We start from the raw sequence: 13,255 nt of genomic DNA on the forward strand, positions 1-13,255 counted from the left end.
CCCCAGGAAACATTCTTTCGAACAATCAATCTGTTTGGATAGATTTATCTCCTTTTTCACCCCCCTCCCCATCTCCCAACCCCCACTCCCCCGCATTTAATAGCCCCTCAAACACAGTCACAAATATCCCCACCTTTTCTAAAACTCCCCTGCTGAGCCCCTTAACACATACTTTATCTTCTCTAACCTCAGGAAGTCACACAGGTCACCCAACCATGCTGCTACCCCGATGGTGATGCCGGCCGCCACTCCAGCAAAATTCGTCGCTGTGCAATCAGAGAGGCGAAGGCCAAGACATCTGCCTTCCTCCTCTCCATGAGCTTCTCTGAAACCCCAAATTTCACCACCAAATGGTCCGGGTCCAACCTTCCTCCACTATCCTGGCGAACACAGTAAGAAGTCTTACAGCACCAGGTTAAAGTCCAACAGGTTTGATTCAAACACAAGCTTTCGGAGCGCAGCTCCTTCCTCAGGTGAATGGCGAGAACATACCTCGCCATTCACCTGAGGAAGGAGCTGCGCTCCGAAAGCTCGTGTTTGAATCAAACCTGTTGGACTTTAACCTGGTGTTGTAAGACTTCTTACTGTGCTCACCCCAGTCCAACGCCAGCATCTCCACATCATATCCTGGCGAAGACTGCAAACACTCCCGCCCAGAATCCTCCCAATTTTTCACAACCCCAAAACATGTGCGCATGATTCGCTGGCCCCTGCCCACACCTCTCACACTCATCTGCTACGCCCTGAAAGAACTCATTCATTCTCGCCGGAGTAATATGCATCCTGTGCACCACCTTAAACTGTATCAGGCTCATCCTTGCACAAGAGGAGGTCTCGTTTACCCTTCGCAGTGCCTCACTCCATACTCCCCAATTGATCTCCATTCCCAACTCCACTTCCCATTTCTTCTTGATCTTCACCACCCACTCGCCTCCCTGCTTCCCCCATCCACTTGTATATATTCCCAATTCGTCCCTGCCCATCCACATCCGGAAGCAGCAGTTGCTCCATCAGGGTGTATCCCGGCAATCTAGGGAACCCCTTCCAGACCTTTCGTGCAAAGTCCCTAACCTGTGGATACCTGAACTCACTACCCCACGGCAGCTCTACCCTCTCCCTTAGCTCCTCCAGACTGGCGAACCCTTCCTCCAAATACAAATCCCTCACCTTGACCAGCCCCATTTCCCTCCACCTTCTGTATACACTATCCATCCCCCTGGCTCAAACGCATGATTCTCGCACAGCGACGTTAGCACCGACATCCCTTCCACCCTAAAATGCCTCCTCAGCTGACTCCATATCTTCACCGTGGACTGCACCACTGGGCTCCCTGAATACCTACTCAGAGCCATTGGCCATCACCAGAGCCCTCAAACTAGACCCCTTACAAGATTCCTCCTCCATCCTAACCCACTCTACCCTTTCTCCTTCCCACCACCGCCGCACCTTGTCCACATTCGCCGCCCAATAATAATGAAACAAGTTTGGCAATGCCAACCCACCCTGCTGCCTCTGCCTCTGTAGCAAGGTCCTCCCCACCCTCGGCACCTTCCCCACCCATACAAAGTCAGAGATGATCGTGTCCACTTTCCGAAAATAGGCCTTTGGTATAAAGATCGTGAGAGCCTCAAAGATAAACAAGAACCTCGGCAGAATATTCATTTTCACCACTTGGACCCTCCCCGCCAATTTTAAGTGCAGTGTATCCCATCTCTTAAGATCCTCCCCCGCCTCCTCCACCAGCTTCGTTAAGTTCCACATATGGAGCCCCGTCCATTCCCTCGCTACCTGAATCCCCAAGTTCCTAAACCTATCCCTTGCTACCGTAAATGGCATCTCCCCTAAATTAGCCTGCTGTGCCAGTTCATTCACCGGGAATACCTCACTTTTCCCTACATTTAGCTTGTATCCCGAGAAGCCTCCAAATCTCCCCAACAGGCCATAATCCTTCCCATACTCTCCAATGGATCCGAAACATACAGCGAGAGGTCATCGGCATAGAGTGACACACGATACTCCCTTTGTCCCCTCATTATCCCCTGCCACTCTGCTGACCCCCTGAGAACCATGGCCAATGGCTCTATGGCCAACGCAAACAGCAGCAGCAACAGCGGGCACCCCTGCCTCGTACTCCTGTGTAAGTCAAAGCTTCGTGAGCTCATATCATTTGTCCTCACCCTCGCTCTTGGCGCCACATACAGCAATCACGGCCCAAACCCAAACCTTCCCAAAACTTCGAACAAATATCGCCACTCCACCCGATCAAATGCTTGTTTGCATCCATGGACATCACCACCTTCAGTACCAGAGCTCTTGACGGATTCATCACCACATTCAACAGCTGTTTTATATTACTCGCGAGCTGCCTGCCCTTCACAAAGTCTGTTTGATCTTCTGCAACCACCCCCAGGACACAATCCGCCATCCTCCCCTCCAACAACTTAGCCAATACTTTCACATCCGTGTTCAATAGTGATATGGGGCTCACATTCCTTCCCTTTTTTTGGGATTAGTGTGATTACTGCCTGCTTCATCGTCTCCGGCAACTCCCCCTTCTCCAGTGCTTCATTAAACGCCCCCAACGATGTGGTGCCAGGTCTGCCGCAAATTCCTAATAAAATTCTGCAGGGTACCCATCCGGCCCAGGGGCCTTCCCCGACTTCATACCCCTGATACTATCCAGCACCTCCCTCAGCCCCAGGGGCTCCTCCAACACCTGCCTCTTTGCTTCCTCCACCTGGGGAAATTCCAGCTCATCCAGAAACCACCCCTTCCTCTCCTTGTGGGTCTGCCTCATAAAGTCACTGGTAATACTCTCTAAATGCCTCATTTATCTTCCCTGGCTCTGACACCACATCCCCAGCCCCAGTCCGGATGTTCAATATTTCTCTGGACGCAGCCTGCCTCCGCAGCTGGTGCGCCAGCATGCGGCTCACCTTCTCCCCATACTCGTATTGCACCCCTCTTGCCCTGCGCAGTTGCCCTACCGCCCTCCCCGTTGTCAGCCTGTCAAATTGCCCCTGCAACCTTTTCCTCCTCGCCAATCCCTCCACGGTGGGCACCCTTGAATATTCCCTGTCCACCTCCACTATCTCGCTCACTAGACGGTCATGTTCCACCCTCCTTTCCTTATTCGCACGAACCGTAAATTAGATAATTTCTCCCCGGACCACTGCCTTCAGTGCTTCCCAAAAAATGCCCGACGACGCCTCCCCATTCTGATTGAATTCCACATAACCCCTAATCGCCAACCGCATCTTATCACAAAAACCTCCATCCGCCAACAACCCCAAATTAACCTCTGCCCCGGCCTCTGCGCTCGTCCCAATCTAAACCAAATCTCCAGCCAGTGGGGCGCATGGTCCAAGATAACTATCCCCCGCATACTGTGCCTCCTCCACCCTAACCAAAATTTCCTGACTCACTACAAAGTAATCAATCCTCGAGTACACCTCATAGACATGTGAAAAGAAGGAATACTCCCTTCCCCCTGGGTCTTAAAGCACCATGGATCCACCATACCCATCCTGTCCATAAACCCCCCCAGCTCCCTTGCCATTTGTACCATACCCATCGACCTGGGGCTCGATCTATCCACCCTCGGCTCCAGGACACAGTTAAAATCTCCTCCCATGATCAACTGGTACGCGGTCAAATCCGGGATTTCTGCCAGCAACCCCCTCATAAAACCCGCATCACCCCAATTTGGAGCATACACATTTGCCAACACTACCAGTGCCCCATCTAATACCCCACTCACAATCACATCCCTCCCACCTGGATCCTTCACCTCCTTCGCACTCACTAATCCCATTTTTATGCTCATTAAACTCGTCACACCCCCTCGATTTCAAATCAAACCCCGAGTGAAAAACCTGCCCGAGCCACCCCTTCCTTAACCTGAACCTGGTCCTTCACACGGAGACGTACTCGTCCATGTTGAGCACCACTTGAACGAAACACTGAGGGTGGCAAGGACGCAAAATATGCTCTGGGTGGGGGCTTCAATATCCATCACCAAGAGTGGCTCAGTAGTACCACCACAGACTGAGCTGGCCGAGTCCTAAAGGATATAGCTGCAAGACTGAGACTGCAGGAGGTGGTGAGGGAACTAACAAGAGGGAAAAACGTACTCAACCTCATCCTCACCAATCTGCCTACTGCAGAAGCTTCTGTCCATGACAGTATCAGTAGAAGTGACCACCGCACAGTCCTTGTGGAGACAAAGTCCCGTCTTCACATTGAGGGTACCCTCTATTGTGTTCCCTGATCTTGCCCATACAATGAATCTACAGAACTGTTGGTGACTTAACTAAAATAATAATTTATTGATGTACACGTCGTAATGTAATAATCAGAATGCTATACAGACCAAGTTACTGACTGAGTCTCCTATTCTCTCCTGGTACTACCATTATGTGCGACTGTCCTCGTGTACGCCATACAACCTTCTGTCGATCGCTGGATGTCACATGACTGATATCTGTGCCACATGCTGGTCAGAGGTCGCACTGCTGAGTGCATGTAATATTATTTACAGGCATATCACCACACCCTCCATTGTGTTATGTGGCACTTCCACCGTGCTAAATGAGATAGACTTAAAACAGATCTAGCAACTCAAGACTGGGCATCCATGAGGTACTGTGGGCAATCAGCAGCAGCAAAATTGTATTCAACCACAATCTGCAACCTCATGGCCGGGCATATCCCCCACTTTACCATTGCCAGCAAGCCAGGGGATCAACCTTGAATCAATGAAGAGTGCAGGACAGCATGCCAGAAGCAACGTCAGGCATACCGAAAAATGAGGAGCTGGATTCTCCGCTGTCAGAATTCTCTGTTACGCTGGAGGCGCGTCACAGCAGGAAACTAGCATGGCGGAATGGAGAATCGCGCCAGAGATGTCAACCTAGTATAGCTACAGCACATGACTACTTGTGTGCCAAACAGCATAAGAAGCAAATAATAGACAGAGCTAAGCAATTCCACAATGAATGCATCATATCTAAGTTCTGCAGTCCAGCCACATCCAGCTGTGATTGGGGTGGACAATTAAACAACTCACTGGAGGAGGAGGTTCCACAGATATCCTCATCCTCAATGATGAGGAGCTCAGTACATATGTGCAGAAGACAAGGATGAGGCATTTAGAACATAGAACATAGAACACTACAGCGCAGTACGGGCCCTTCGGCCCTCGATGTTGCGCCGACCCGTGAAACCATCTGAAGCCTATCTGACCTACACTATTCCATTTTCATCCATATGTCTATCCAGTGACCACTTAAATGCCCTTAAAGTTGGCGAGTCTACTACTGTTGCAGGCAGGGCGTTCCACACCCCTACTACTCTCTGAGTAAAGAAACTGCCTCTGATATCTGTCCTATATCTATCACCCCTCAATTTAAAGCTATGTCCCCTCGTGTTGGTCATCACCATCCGAGGAAAAAGACTCTCACTGTCCACCCTATCTAACCCTCTGACTATCTTATATGTCTCTATTAAGTTGCAACAATCTTCAGCCAGAAGTGCTGAGTGGATGATCCATCTCGCCTCTCTCCTCCAGGTCCCCAGAATTATAAATGTCAGTCTTCAGCCAATGTGATTCACTTCACTTGACATCAGAAATGGCTGAAGGCACAAAATACTGCAAAGGCTATGGGTCCGAACAGGGGAGTTATGGTAGTTTGGGATGAATATTGTCAGAAAAGGAATTAATATGTGGAAGTCAGGGTGAGAAAAGTAGTGTTCCGTTATATAAGGTGAGGTTGGAGAGTCCAATTAAGAGTGGTGAACTGCCAGTAGGAGTAATAGAGAAATTATCTTGTCCAGGAATACAGTTTATCTGGGGTAACGATATAGCTGGATCACAGGTGGGAGTGATGCCTACTGTGGTTGGTAAGCTAGTGGGAAATCAAACAACTGAATTGTTGAAGTATGAATATCCAGGGATTTTTCCTTATTGTGTAGTAACAAGATTGCAAAGTCACAAGTTAAGACAAGAGAAGAAATCAAAGAGTGAAGATAAAGTTGAAGTTCAATTATCAGAAACGATTTTTGATCAGATGGTTGGAAAAGAGCAAGAACAGGTGGAGGATGAGGCGGATATTATTAGTTCAGGGAAGTTGGCAGAGTTACAACAGAAAGATATAGAAATATAACGGGTGTATCAGAAAGCATACACAGAAGAGAAATCTGAGTGTATACCAGAATGTTATTACCTTAAAAATGATGTCGTAATGAGAAAATTGAGAGTTTTACATAAGCAGGCGGATGTAAAGTGGGCAGAAGTTCATCAAGTAGTATTGCTGGTAGGGTATAGAAAGGAGGCGTTGCGAGGTGCACATGAGGTACCAGTGGGAGTTCATTTGGGATTAAGAAAACTCAAGCTAAAATCCAAAAACATTTTTATTGGCCTGGACTACATGAAGATGTAGTTAAATTTTGTTGCTCAAGTCACACATGTCAAGTGATAGGAAAACCTCAAGTGGTGATAAAACCAGTGCCCATAATTATCATTCCAGCATTTGAGGAACCTTTTACAAGGCTCCTAATTGATTGCGTAGGACCGCTTCCAAAAAAGAAAAGTGGTTATCAATATCTTTTGACTATAATGGATGTGTCTATTAGGTTTCTAGAGGCCATTCCATTATGCAATATTATAGCTAAAATGATTGTGGAGGAGTTACTTAAATTTTTTACTAGATATGGACTACCCACAGAAATACAATCGGATCAAGGATCAAATTTGACCTCAAAGTTATTCAAGGAGGTTATGAATAGCTCAGGAGTAAAACTATTTAAATCAACTGCGAACAATACAGAATCGCAGGGAGTGTTAGAAAGGTGGCATTAGACATTAAAGACAATTTTGAAGGCTTACTGTCAAGATTTTCCAGAGGATTGGGATAAAGGAATTCCATTCATATGTTTGCAATTAGGGATGCACCTAATGAGTCAACCAAATTCAGTCCCTTTGAACTGATTTTTGGTCATGAGGTAAGAGGACCACTTAAATTGATTAAGGACAAATTTCTGAGTGAGCATTCTGAAACTACATGATTCGATTACATGTCAAATTTTAGGGAATGGTTAAATAGAGCAGTTGAATTGGCTGGACAATATTTAAACGTCGCACAGCATGTGATGAAACAGAAAGCGGACAAGAAAGCAAATGTTCGTAGTTTTGCCATAGAGTCATAGATGTTTACAGCATGGAAACAGATCCTTTGGCCCAGCTTGTGCATGCCACCCAGTTTCTATCACTAAGCTAGCCCCACTTGCCCGCATTTGGCCTATATTCCTCTACACCCACCCTGCCCATGTAACTGTCTAACTGTTTTTTAAAGCCTCTACCACTGCGTCTGGCAGCTCATTACAGATGCTCACCGCCCTCTGTCTGAAGACATTTCCCCTCTGGTCTCTTTTGTATCTCTCGCCTCTCACCTCAAACCTATGCTCTCTAGTTCTAGACTCCACTCCCTTTGGGAAAAGATGTTGATTGTCTACCTTATCTATGCCCCTCATTATTTAATAGACCTCTATAAGATCACCCCTAAGCCTCCTACGCTCCAGGGAAAAAGGTCCCAGCCTATCCAGCATCTCTTTATAGCTCAGACCATCAAGTCCTGGTAGCATCCTCGTAAATCTCTTCTGCGCTCTTTCTAGTTTAATAATATCCTTCCTATAATAGGGTGACCACAACTGAACACAGTATTCCATGTGTGGTCTTACCAATGTCTTGTACAACTTCAACAAGACGTCCCAACAGTGGAAATAAAGTTTTAGTATTGCAAGCAGTGGTAGGTGAACCTTTAAAGCAAGATTTTGTGGACATTATCAGATTGAAATGAAATTAAGTGAGGTGAATTATGTGGTACGAATGCAGGGATAGAAGGGAAACTCACTGAGTGTGTCATGTGAATATGCTGAAAAGGTATTTTGAAAGGGAAGGAGAGCAAAAGGAGGATGTTTTAGTGATTATGACTCAAAGTGAAAAACCAAAACCAGATGACTCTCAATTAACATTCCTCAAATTAAATTGGATAACGAGGATGTTCTTAAAAATTGGAATACATTATTGAGTTACCTTCCAGAGGGGAAACAAACTGACCTGAAAGAGTTATTAATATCACAAGGGCATGTATGTGGAAATAAGTTGGAAAGTGCAAAAATGACTCTACATGATGTAGATGTGGGATATGCTGCTCCAATTATACAAAATCTTAAATTGGGACAGGTTCAAAAGGAAATTGAAAATATGCTTGAAAATTACATAATTGAAGTGGGTTGCAGCCAATGGAGGTCACCCATAGTGATGGTACTGAAAGATGTGTGGACTATAGAAAGGTTAATGCAGTTACAAAAACAAACTCTTATCCTATCCCACGGCTAGAGGACTGCATTGAGATGGTGGGACAATCAACTTTTATCTCTAAACTGATTTACTCAAAGGTTACTGGCTTGTACCTTTATCTGAAAGGGCAAAGGAGATTTCAGCTTTTGTGACTCCAGATGGTATATACCAATTCAAAGTTATGCCATTTGGCATGAAAAATGCCCCAGCCACATTCCAATGGTTAAATACCAAAGTCATTTCAGGATTACGCAATTGTGCGGTGTACAGAAACAATCTGGTGACTTTTAGTCAGGCATGGAAAGAACATTTGAAGCATCTGATGGAGTTATTCCATCGACTTCAGGAGGCAAGTTTGGTCGTAAACCTAGCCAAAAGTGAGTTTGGAAAAGCCCAAGTCACGTTACTTGGCCAGGCAAATGGTCTCATACAAGCCTCATAGTGTCATAGCATTTACAGTGCAGAAGGAGGCCATTCAGCCCATTGAGGCTGCACTGGCCCTTGGAAAGAGCACCCTACCCAAGCCCACACCATTACTCTAACCCAGTAACCCCACCCAACCTTTTTGGACACTAAGTGTAATTTAGCATAGCCAATCCACCTAACCTGCACATCTTTGGACTGTGGGAGGAAACTGGAGTACCTGGAGGAAACCCATGCAGACACGGGGAGAACGTGCAGACTGCACAGACAGTGACCCAAGCTGGGAATTGAACCTGGGATCTTGGAGCTAACCACTATGCTACCATGGTCCCATGGGATGCAAAAACAAGAGTTATTGGGAACTTTCCAATACCCTCAACACGAAAGGAAATAATGAGATTTCTTGGCCTGAGTGATTATTACCCTAAATGTGTGCCGAATTTTAGCAGCGTGGTTGCTCCACTGACGGACTTGCTGAAGAAGCATAGCAAATTTTACTGGACGGCGGAATGTCAACAGGCATTTGACGGCTTGAAGGTTGCGTTAACCACTGCTCCTGTGAGGCCACCATAAATTACACAAAATCATTCAAGGTGGCTATCGATACAAGTGATGTGGGCATAGGTGCTGTGTTCCTGCAAAAAGACAATGAAGGAATAGAGCGGCCGATTGGGTATTTTTCCAAAAAATTAAATGACCACCAGAGGAAGTATTCGACAATTGAAAAGGAGACTTTGAGCTTGGTGCTGGCTTTGCAACATTTTAACATTTGTTCCCAGCAATTCTGAAACAATTATATATACTGATCATAATCCATTGACATTTTTGGAGAAATTAAAAAATAAAAATGCCAGACTGTTTTGATGGAGCCTATTATTACAGCCATTTAATTTAATACTTATATATGTGGCTGGATGGGAAAATGTGATAGCCGATGCTTTGTCATGAATGTGATAAAGGGAAAAAGGATCGATGGTGGAAGACAAGAAACTGAAATGGACTATATTACTGTAAATGTTTGCCTGTTTTGATTTTCTAAAATGTATGTATGTTTATTGTCAAGTATTAGTAATGGGCAAGGGAAAAGCTTTGAAAAATGAAACCATCTTTGCAGATGAAGGTTTTTTTTTCTAGGAAGTACTGTCATGTGAGTGTTCCTTTCAGAAAGGTTTGGTCTTACCACATGACTTGTAGCTCAGCTTCAGAGATGTTATTTGTGGGTGGAGCTAGGCTGTGGCTGTCAGGTGAGAGGGATTTTTAGTGTTTGGGTTTTGGTTTGTTGCTTTGGACTGCAGATGAGAAGCCGTGTTTCCCTGTTTTCATTTTAGAACTGTTCCAGGGAACTGAAAACACATTGGTGTGGCAAACTGCCTTGGTAACGTTAAAGTTGCTTTCCGGAAGGAGTTTTGAATCTGTTGGTTGGAACCGATCCGAGTCTCAGGGAAAGGACCAGTCCCAGTCAAGTGAGATTACAGTATGCTTGGTCATGACCTTGAAAGGAGTTTTGGTTTATTGGATTTTGTATTGAATTGGAACAGCTACTAAGGGGATTCATTAAGAGTTATATACATAGATTACTGTAGCTGTTGTGTTTTCTTCATGTTTGTAATTGATACCAAATTCTTGTTTTATATATGTTAACTACATTCTTATAATAAACTTTGTTTTGGTAAAAGCGCCTGGTAAGTCTGATGAATCACACCTGAAGTGAAGGCTCTTGTGCTCATCTTTGCCAAATTCAACATAAAAGTTATAGGTCAGGTGAGCTTCATAACACACTTTGGAGTTTCTAAGCCCTGGCCCATAACAAGCCACAACACTGACATCTACCTGACAATGTGGAAAATTACCCAGGTGTGGCCTGTACTCAAGAAACAGGACAAATCCAACCTAGCCAATTACTGCCCTATCACTCTACTCACATCATCAGCAAAGTGCTGGAAGGAGCTACAACAGTGCTGTCAAGCAGCCCTTACTCAGCAGTAGCTTGCTCATGAACTCTCAGTTTAGGTTCCACCAGGGCCACTCAGCTCCTGAACTCATTTCTTTTTTTTCTTTATAAGAAAAAATAATTTTTAAGATTTTCACAAAATATAAATGGGGGCAGCACGGTAGCATGGTGGTTAGCATAAATGCTTCACAGCTCCAGGGTCCCAGGTTCGATTCCCGGCTGGGTCACTGTCTGTGCGGAGTCTGCACATCCTCCCCGTGTGTGCGTGGGTTTCCTCCGGGTGCTCCGGTTTCCTCCCACAGTCCAAAGATGTGCGGGTTAGGTGGATTGGCCATGCTAAATTGCCCGTAGTGTCCTAAAAAGTAAGGTTAAGGGGGAGCGTTGTTGGGTTACGGGTACAGGGTGGATATGTGGGTTTGAGTAGGGTGATCATGGCTCGGCACAACATCGAGGGCCGAAGGGCCTGTTCTGTGCTGTACTGTTCTATGTTCTATAAACAACAAAACAATATTAACAAAACAACCATGGTAACAACCACCCAACTACAAAAGCAACTACAAAAACAAAAAAAGCAAACAACAAAAAGGAAAGAGATAATACCCGCCACATCCAACAAACCCATGTACACAATTCTCCCTCCCACCGAACCAAATCCACCCCCCCCCCCGGGTTGCTGCTGCTGCCGGCCTATCTCCCTATCCTTCCGCCAGGAAGTCCAGGAAAGACTGCCACCGCCTAAAGAACCCTTGTACTGATCCCCTCAGGGCAAATTTCACTTTCTCCAATTTGATGAATCCCGCCATATCATTGATCCAGGCCTCCACACTTGGGGGCCTCGCATCCTTCCATTGAAGCAAGATCCTCCGCCGGGCTACTAGGATCGCAAAGGCCAGAACACCGGCCTCTTTCGCCTCCTGCACTCCCGGCTCCAGTGCAACCCCAAAAATTGCGAGTCCCCAGCCTGGCTCGACCCTGGATCCTACCACCCTCGACACCGTCCTTGCTACCCCCTTCCAAAACTCCCCCAGCGCTGGGCACGCCCAAAACATATGGGCATGGTTCGCTGGGCTCCCCGAGCACCTAGCGCACCTGTCTTCGTCCCCGAAAAACCTACTCATCCTCGTCCCAGTCATGTGGGCCCTGTGCAGCACCTTGAGCTCCTGAACTCATTGGAAACTCTCCATTGGTTGGAGTCATACCTGCACAAAGGAAGAGAGTTGTGGTTGTTGGAGGTCAATCATCTCAGCTCCAGGACATCACCGCAGGAGTTTGTCAGGGTACTTTCCTAAGCTGGACTTCTGGTGCGGTTTATGGAGTGAGTGATCACACATTTGACAGTTCCCGCTCAAGACAGACTTTGTGGACCTTTTCCCCATTCATAGGGAGGAGGCTTTGATGGAAAATGATGCAGGAGTGATTAGAGGAAGCAAGACTCCACTGGTGAGGCTGCTGGATGGATCAGAAGCGGGTTGAAAAGAAGGGAGCAGTTGGAGCAGGAGAATCTTTGTGCACCACAGGTCAAGATGGTGGAGGGCAAAAGGCCTATCCTGGCCGGCCAGTGTTCGACGGAGCAACTGGTAGACTTCTTTAATGAGGAGTTCTGCCAGCAGAGGAGGGAAGCCCTGGAAGACCTAGCCAGGGCAGTAGAGCCGCTGAAAGCGGGAATTGACCACATGGAAGAGAGGCTGGAGTCCCATGATGGCCTCTGACAACATTCCTGCTCTATTGCTTAATATTTGTGCTCCAGAGCCAACTACGCCCCTTGCCAAGCTGGTTTAGTGCAGCTACAACACAGGCACCTAACTATGTAGACAATGTCCTGTCCACAAGAGGTAGGCCAAATCCAATCTGGCCAATTACCACCCAATCAGTCTTAGAGTCAAATAGATGTACAGTGCAGAAAAGACCATTTGGCCCATTGCATCTGCGCTGGTCAACCGTGAATTATCAACAACGTGATGGAAGGTGTTGTCATAAGTGCTAGTAACAGGCATTTACTCACTGATAACCTTCTTACTGATGCTCAGTTTGGACTATGCCAGGGCCACTTTGCTCCAGACTTCATTATAACCATTAGTCCAATCATGGACAAAGAACAATTCAAGAGGTGAGGTGAGAGTGTCTTCCCTTAACATCAAGGTAGCATTTGACCAAGTGTGGCACCGAGGAGCCCTGGTAAAATATAAGTGTAAGAGTTTGAGGGTTTTCAAGGTATACAATCCTTTTCATTCAAATATCTAGGTTCCGAATTCTTGATTTCTAACAATGGGGTCCTCCGTTGTGCCTGACCTAACAAGGTAACAAACCCAGTATTTATGAATCAAGTAGAATTTATTAAGCAAGATGTTTAATAAAAGCAGTGAAGACAATGTGAAAGTTTATTATCTTGCAAGGCGCAAACTTCTTTGAGTGCTGCCCACACAGACATGTCTCTCTTCTTCTCTGAAGTGACATTATATTGAACATTGTTGCTGAACAATTACATCACAGAAGTAATGATGAAACTAATAATAATAATAATC

This window comes from Scyliorhinus canicula, chromosome 10, assembly GCF_902713615.1.
Source record: "Scyliorhinus canicula chromosome 10, sScyCan1.1, whole genome shotgun sequence".
Taxonomy (NCBI): domain Eukaryota; kingdom Metazoa; phylum Chordata; class Chondrichthyes; order Carcharhiniformes; family Scyliorhinidae; genus Scyliorhinus; species Scyliorhinus canicula.